At 43.9% G+C, this 8,858-nt stretch overlaps 1 pseudogene; it reads left to right on the forward strand.

Moving 5' to 3' along the window:
* Window positions 1–6,051: 6,051 nt before the first annotated feature.
* On the forward strand, window positions 6,052–7,778 carry LOC118549219 (ornithine decarboxylase pseudogene; annotated as a pseudogene).
* Window positions 7,779–8,858: the final 1,080 nt, after the last annotated feature.

An 8,858-nucleotide genomic window follows, 5' to 3' on the forward strand; every position in this document is an offset into this window, starting at 1 on the left:
AGAGAGAAAAAGAAAGAATTATCTTGAGAACAGGGAATTTTACTATACACTTTGCAGAATACAATATGGCTGACATGTGTATTACCCTGGTAGCAAATATTATTCCCAATGGTGGAATGGTCTCCATATTATGCTTCAAGATCATACTAAGTAAAAGACAGGGTTGGGCCTCAAACCCTGTACTAACACTGAACCTAGTCTGGCCATGCCTCCTGTTCCCCCCAACCATCACTGCCTGTCACTCCTCCCCAACACCTACGCTGTATGTTGTCATGATCAGTTAACCAAGGTACAAGTCCATCTGGATTTGTGCCCTTGTTGAGAATGAGGACTATTTCAGATCACACCTTAAAAGTACAATGCAAAACTGCCGTCCTGAGCTGAAAATTTTAAGTGACAAAATAGCTTAGTTAGCTTACAGGTGAGTCTAGAACAATCATGTTAATTTGTTTCTGGCAAAACAACTTACAAGTGACAGCCAGTGACTTTTTCCCCCAGCCTTCCATCCTAGAACAGATAGCTGCTAGTTTCCTAGTTGTTTAAAAACAAAGCCTTGAAGTCAGAAATCTTTTGATGAGTATGTGCATTACTTAAAGTGCTTTTATGGAGTGAATGCAAAGTTTAATGATAGCAAACTGTCTTCTCGCCTATAGCTAAAGTTGGACTGAGGAATGGCTACCCCTAGCACCTGCCCTCTACCATATTCATAGGGCCTTGTAGCTCCGCTCCAGAGCTGTGGCACAGGAGGTGGGGAAGAGTGACTCCCTGGCCCAGGGAAATGAGGAAAGTTTTTAGGCTTATGCAATAGAATATTTTCCTAATGTCTAGCTTTAAACTCAGAGGCACTAATATATACGTACATATGTACAAGGACCCTACCCAGCTTACTGCTTGATTTGCTCAAAGACACAGCATAGTGTAACAGAAAGATGACCAGCTTTAAAACCAGACCAACTCAAATTTGAATGCCAGCATTAGCCCATTGTCTGCTGTGTGACTTTGGGCAAATTATGTAACCTCTTGGAATCTCAGTTTTCCCATCTAAGTAACAGGTGCAAAATACATACATCAAAGGGCTACTAAAAGAGGAAGCAATGAGAATGCAAAACAGTACAGACACCTTGGGAGACAGTTTGGCAGTTTCTTAAAAAGCTAAACATAGTCTTACCACGTGATCCAGAAGACCTGTTCCTCAGTATTTACCCAAAGGAGGTGACAACTTATGTCTACATAAAAACCTGCACATGAATGTTTATAGAAGCTTTATTCAAAATTGCCAAAATTTGAAAGCAACCAAGATACACTTCAATAATTGAATGGATAAACAAATTGTGGTACCTCCATATGATGGGTACTAATTCACTAATAAAAAGAAATGAGCTACTAGTCATGAAAAGACATGGAGGAACCTTAAGTGCACACTGCTAATAAATAAAGGAAACCAGTCTGGAAAGGTTACATACTGTATGATTCAGATTATGTGACATACTGAAAAATACAAAACTCTGAAGACAGTGAAAACAATCGATGGTTGCTAGGGGTGGGGAGTGGGAGGCTGTGGATGAACAAATGAAGGACAGGGGATTTTTAGGGCAGTGAAACTACTCTGTATGATATTATAATGGTGGACACATGGCACTTTTCATTACCAAAATCCATAGAATGTACAATACAAAAAGTGAACCCTAATGTAAACTATGGACTTTAATAAACAAATAAAATTTTCTAAAAAGATTAAAAAAGATGATGTACATAAACTACTTAGCCTACTAACTAGTACATGCTAGGCGCTAATAAATAATAGGTTCTATTGGTTTTATTCTTTCTATAAGTTTAATAATGTCATTTAGAACATAGTTTATATTTCCATAGTGATCTTTGGATATAGTTTGTTTGGATGCAGTTCTGTTTCTGTTGGATTTGTTATTTAAAAATTTAATTGGTGGGGCACCTGGGTGGTGCAGTCGGCTAAGCGTCTGACTCTTGATTTGGGCTCAGGTTATGATCTCAGGGTCATGAGACTGGGCTCACCAGGAGCCTCTGTGCTCAGCGCAGAGTCTACTTGAGATTCTCCCTCCTTCTCCCTCTGCCCCTCCCACATGAGTGCATGCAGGCTCTCTCTCTCTAAAATAAATAAATCTGTTTTAAAAAATCTAACTGGTAAGCAAAAGAGAATTACCTATCCTTTATTACCATGGATTGATTCAAAGAAATATAGTACTTTCTCCTCTACTGCTTATCCTATGCAAATTAGTAGTTGTCAAAGCAAGGGTAAGGATGTAGAAAGAGGAGAACCCTCTTACACTGTTGGTGGGAATGCAAACTGATGCAGCCACTCTGGAAAACAGTATGGAGGTTCCTCAAAAAGGTAAAAATAGGGCGGCAAGGTGGCTCAGATAGTTAAGCATCTGCCTTCAGACCAGGTCATGATCCTGGAGTCCTGGGATCGAGTCCCACGTCAGGCTCCCTACTCAGCGGGGAGCCTGCTTCTCCCTCTCTCCCTCTCCCTCTGCCTGCTGCTCCCCCTGCTTGTGCTCTCTCTCTCTCAAATGAATAAATAAAATCTTTTAATTAAAAAAAAAGTTAAAAATAGGGACACCTGGGTGGCTCAGTCAGTTAAGCATCTGCCTTTGGCTCAGGTCATGATCCCAGGGTCTTGCTCAGCGGGAAGCCTGCTTCTCCCTCTGCTTGCCACTCCCCCAGCTTGTGCGCTCGCTCTCGCTCTCTCTCTCTGACAAATAAATAAATAAAATCTTTTTTAAAAAAGTTAAAAATATAACTACCCTATGATGCAGCAATTGCACTACTAGGTATTTATCCAAAAGATACAAAAATAGTGATTCAAAGGGGCACATGCACTCCAATGTTTATAACAGCAATGTCCACAATAGCCAAAATATGAAAAGAGCCTAGATGTCCATCAACAGATGAATGAATAAAGAAGATGTGCTAGATACACACACACACACACACACACACACACACACACACAATGGAATATTACTTGGCCATCCAAAAGAATGAAATCTTGCCATTTGCAATGACGTGGATAGAACTCCAGGGTATTAGCTAAGCAAAATAAGTCAGTCAGGGATGAGCAAAGTGACAAAACCAGGAGGAGACATACCCAACTCAGGGCCTGGCCAGTGGATCCTGGTAAGAAAAGATTCCTCATCCAGGAAGTAGAGTATTATAATGACAGTCTTCATAAACATCCAAAATCTGAGGGGGGGGGGGGAAGATGGCGGAGGAGTAGGGGACCCTATTCCAATCGGTCCCCGGAATTGAGCTGACCAGACCACTCTGAACACCGACAAAATCAGCCTGAGATGTAAGAAGATAGATCTGGATCTCTACAAACAGAATATTGCAAGCGGTTGGTTTCGAGGTACGAAGCGGGGAGCCGTGATTCTGCGGGCAGATATCGGAGGATAAACGGCAGCAGGAGGGAGCCGTGTGGATCCTGCACCCCCGGTGAGCGACAGCCTCCCGCGCTGGGTACCAGGCACAGACTTGCAGACTGCTAGCGACGGGGAAAGAACTTTAGGGCAGCCCCCAGACGGAAATCCAGAGTGGCGGGGTTGCACACGTGAACTGGGGGCGGCTGGTGGTTTTAGAAGCACAAAGGGCAGAGACGTGCCCCGACCTAGAAGCGAGGACTGAGAGCGCTAAGGGGCACACAACACAGGACGCTGAAGTTTATAGCAGCATAGACAGAAACAAAGATACTGTGGCTGGAGAGCTCACTGAAGAACAGACTGTGATCTCTCTGCTCTGAGGCAGAGGGTTGGAAACGGTCTCTTCTGCTCTCTCGGAAGAGATGCGGAAAGCTACCAAGGAAAGCCGCCAGAGAAAAAAAGCCCCAAAAAGCCGGTTTTCAGAGAGCCCTCAACTCTGCCCAAACAGGGTTGCTTGAGTAACAGCCAGGCAGGCCCCTACCCCAGAAGACAGGCTGGGAGAACAAGAGGCCAGCAACCCTAAGGTCCAAAGAAAACAGGTGCATCTTGCTTGGGTTGTGGTCAATAATTTGGACTCTTTACATTACCTCAACCACCCCTCAAAAGAATGACTAGGAGGAGGAACCCCCAAAATAGGAAAGACTCAGAGATTATGACTTATGCCACAGGTTTATAAATGATTCAGAGATAACCAAGATGTTGGAGATGGAATTCAGGCTAGCAATTATGAAGACAACAGCTAGAATGGAGAAATCAATTAATGGCAACATAGAGTCTCTAAGGGCAGAAATGAAAGCTGAATTGGCGGAACTTAAAAATGCTATCAATGAGGGGCGCCTCGGTGGCTCAGTTGGTTGGGCGACTGCCTTCGGCTCGGGTCATGATTCTGGAGTCCCAGGATCGAGTCCACATCAGGCTCCCTGCTCAGCGGGGAGTCTGCTTCTCCCTCTGACCCTCCCCCCTCTCATGCTCTCTCTCCCATTCTCTCTCTCAGATAAATACATAAAATCTTTGTGAAAAAAATGCTATCAATGAGATCCAATCTAATCTAGATAATCTAACAGGTAGGGTAAGCGAGGCAGAAGAATGAATTAGTCACCTAGAAGACCAATTAATAGATAAAAAGTGAAAAGAGGAGACCAGAGAAAAACAACTCAGAATCCATAAAAATAGAATCAGAGAAATAAGTGACACCCTGAAATGTTCCAATGTCAGAATTATTGGAATCCCTGAGGGGGTAGAGAGAGAGAGAGGACTAGAGATATATCTGAGCAAATCGTAGCTGAGAACTTCCCTAATCTGGGGAATGAAACAAACATTTGGGTGTCCTAGAGGCAGAGAGGACCCCTCGCAAGATCAAGGAAAACAGGCCAACATGCTGACATGTAACAGTAAAACTCACAAATCTTAGAACCAAGGAAACCATCTTAAGGGCAGATAGGGGGAAGAGATTCCTTACGTACAGAGCGAGGAGCACCAGAATAACGTCAGACCTATCCAGAGAGACCTGGCAAGCCAGAAAGGCCTGGCAAAACATATTCAGGGTACTAAACGAGAAGAACATGCAGCCAAGAATACTTTATCCAGCAAGGCTGTACTTTAGAATGGATGGAGAGATGCAGGGCTTCCAAGACCAGCAGAAACTGAAAGAATACGTGACCACTAAGCCAGCCCTGCAAGACATATTAAGGGCAGTTCTATAAAAGGAGAAAGACCTCAAGAGTGATACAGAACAGAAATTTACAGGGACAACCTATAAAAACAAAGTCTTCACAGGCAACATGATGACGATTAATTCGTATCTTTCAATAATCACTCTCAACATGAACGGCCTAAATGCTCCCATAAAATGGCTCAGGGTTACAGACTGGATAAAAAGACAGGACCCATCCATATACTGTCTACGAGAGACTCATTTTGAACCTAAAGATACATCCAGACTGAAAGTGAAGGGATGGAGATCCATATTCCATGACAACAGGCCTCAAAAGAAAGCTGGGGTAGCAATTCTTATATCAGACAAATTAGATATTAAACTAAAAAGTGTAGTTAGAGACACAGAAGGACACTATATCATTCTTAAAGGGTCTATCCAACAAGAAGATCTAACAATTGTAAATATCTACGCCCCCAACATGGGAGCAGCCATCTACATAAGCCAACTGTTAACCAAAATAAAGAGTCATATAGACAACAATACATTAATTGTAGGAGACCTCAATACTCCACTCTCAGCAATAGACAGATCATCTAAGCAGAAAATCAACAAAGAAACGAGCTTTGAATGACACACTGGACCAGATGGACCTCATAGATATATACAGAACATTCCACCCTAAAACAACAGAATACTCATTCTTCTCAAGCGCACATGGAACTTTCTGCAGAATAGACCATATACTGGGTCACAAATCAGTTCTCAACCGATACCAAAAGACTGAGATTATTCCCTGCATATTCTCAGACCATAATGCTTTAAAACTTGAACTCAATCACAAGAAAAAATTTGGAAGAAATTCAAACACTTGGAAGCTAAAGACCACTCTGCTCAAGAATGTTTGGGGTCAGTCCCCTCAGCCTCCGCTGCCGCCGCCCCTCTGCCAGAGCTCCGGCGCCACCTCGGGCCAGCGGTCCTCCGCGGGAGGGAGCAAGGCGGCAGGCGGCCGGCTGACGGGGAAAACGGGGCGGCCGGCGGTCCTGCGCGCTCGGGGGTGGTATCTCCATGGGGCTGGCCCGCGGCGCCCGTGCACTCTAAGGTGGACCAGCAAATTCTGTTTATCAGAACATTTCCACTGCTGCACCTGAGGGCACACGCATCTTCAGCGGGACTTGGAATTCCAGAGAATTGCCTTTGTGAGAAACTGGCAATAATTTCTTTAAATTCCATCTCTTAGTTTTCCATTTTGTTACGTTTCGGAGGAACTTCAAGAAACCATGAACAGCTTTAGTAATGCAGATTTAGACTGCCATTTCCTCGATGAAGGCTTTACTGCCAAGGATATTCTGGACCAAAAAATTAATGAAGTTTCGTCTTCTGATGATAAGGATGCCTTCTATGTCGCCGACCTGGGAAACATTTTAAAGAAACATCTGAGATGGTTAAAAGCTCTTCCTCGGGTCACCCCCTTTTATGCAGTCAAATGCAATGATAGCAGAACCATAGTGAAGACCCTTGCTACCACTGGGACAGGATTTGACTATGCCAGCAAGACTGAGATACAATTGGTACAAAGTCTTGGGGTGCCTCCAGAGAGGATTATCTATGCAAATCCTTGCAAACAAGTGTCTCAGATTAAGTACGCTGCCAATAACGGAGTCCAGATGATGACTTTTGATAGTGAAGTTGAACTGATGAAAGTTGCCAGGGCACATCCAAAGGCCAAGTTGGTTTTGCGGATTGCCACCAATGATTCCAAAGCAGTCTGTTGCCTCAGTGTTAAATTTGGTGCCACACTCAAAATCAGCAGGCTTCTTTTGCAATGGGGGAGAGAGCTAAATATTGATGTCATTGGTGTCAGCTTCCACGTGGGAAGTGGCTGCACGGATCCTGAGACCTTTGTGCAAGCCATCTCTGATGCCCGCTGTGTCTTTGACATGGGAGCTGAGGTTGGTTTCAGCATGTATCTGCTTGATATCGGTGGTGGTTTTCCTGGATCTGAGGATGTGAAGCTTAAATCTGAAGAGATCACCAGTGTGATCAACCCAGTCCTGGACAAGTACTTCCCGGCCGACTCGGGGGTGCGAATCATAGCGGAGCCCGGCAGATACTACATTGCCTCAGCCTTCACGCTCGCAGTGAACATCATTGCCAAAAAACTCATATTAAAGGAACAGACAGGCTCTGATGATGAAGATGAGTCGAGTGAACAAACCTTTATGTATTACGTGAACAATGGAGTGTATGGATCGTTTAATTGCATCCTCTATGATCATGCCCACGTGAAGCCCATTCTGCAGAAGAGACCCAAACCAGATGAGAAGTACTATTCAACCAGCATATGGGGACCAACATGTGACGGCCTGGATCGCATTGTCGAGCGCTGCGACTTGCCCGAGATGCACGTGGGCGACTGGATGGTCTTTGAAAACATGGGTGCTTACACGGTTGCTGCTGCTTCTACTTTCAACGGGTTCCAGAGGCCGACTATCTACTATGTGATGTCGGGGCCGACATGGCAACTGATGCAGCAGATCCAGAACCACGACTTCCCGGCCGAAGTGGCGGAGCAGGACGTCGGCACCCTGCCTGTGTCCTGTGCCTGGGAGAGCGGGCTGAAGCGCCCCCCCGGCACCTGTGCCTCTGCCAGCATCAACATGTAGGTGCCACCCCTGTAGCTGTTACCTTCGAGTTCAGCTTGAATTGGGGGACTTGGGGGGACCATTTAACTTAATTCTTGCTAGTTGTGAGATGTCTGTAAGTAGGGTTGGCACGGATGCAACAGTATGGAAGACTAGGAGATGGGGTCACTTATCTGTGTTCCTATGGACACTATTTGCATATTTGTTTTATATGGATTTTTATTCAGTTTTCAGACATGCTAGTAAGGCACACCCCCCACCGCTGAGGAAGCGTTTGTAGCTTGAACACTGCAGGGCGGGCTGGAAGCTTAGTGTTGTGACCTGTTTTAAAAATAAAGTATCTTAAATAAAAGAAAAAAATTAAAATAAAAAAAATTAAAAAAAAAAAGAATGTTTGGGTCAACCAGGAAATCAAAGAAGAACTTAAACAATTCATGGAAACCAATGAGAACTAAAACACATCAGTCAAAAACCTATGGGATACTGCAAAGGCGGTCCTAAGGGGGAAATACATAGCCATCCAAGCCTCACTCAAAAAAATAGAAAAATCCCGAATTCACCAACCAATTTTACACCTTAAAGAACTAGAGAAAAAGCAACAAATGATGCCTAAGCCACGCATTAGAAGAGAAATAATCAAGACTAGAGCAGAGATCAATGAATTAGAAACCAGAAACACAGTAGATCAGATCGACGAAACTAGAAGCTGGTTCTTTGAAAGAATTAATAAGATCGCTAAACCACTGGCCAGACTTATCCAAAAGAAAAGAGAAAGGACCCAAATTAATAAAATTATGAATGAAAGGGGAGAGATCACGACTAACACCAAGGAAATAGAAACAATTATTAGAAATTATTATCAACAACTATATGCCAAGAAGCTGAGCAACCTGAATGAAATTGATGCCTTCCTGGAAGCCTCTAAACTCCCAAGACTGAAACAGGAAGAAATTGACAACCTAAATAGGCCAATAACCAGTAACGAGATTGAAGCAGTGATCAAAAACCCCCCAAAAATCAAGTGAGGGCCTGATGGATTCCCTGGGGAATTCTACCAAACATTCAAAGAAGAAATAATACCTATTCTCCTGAAGCTCTTTC

This window comes from Halichoerus grypus, chromosome 3 (genome assembly GCF_964656455.1).
Source record: "Halichoerus grypus chromosome 3, mHalGry1.hap1.1, whole genome shotgun sequence".
Taxonomy (NCBI): Eukaryota; Metazoa; Chordata; class Mammalia; order Carnivora; family Phocidae; genus Halichoerus; species Halichoerus grypus.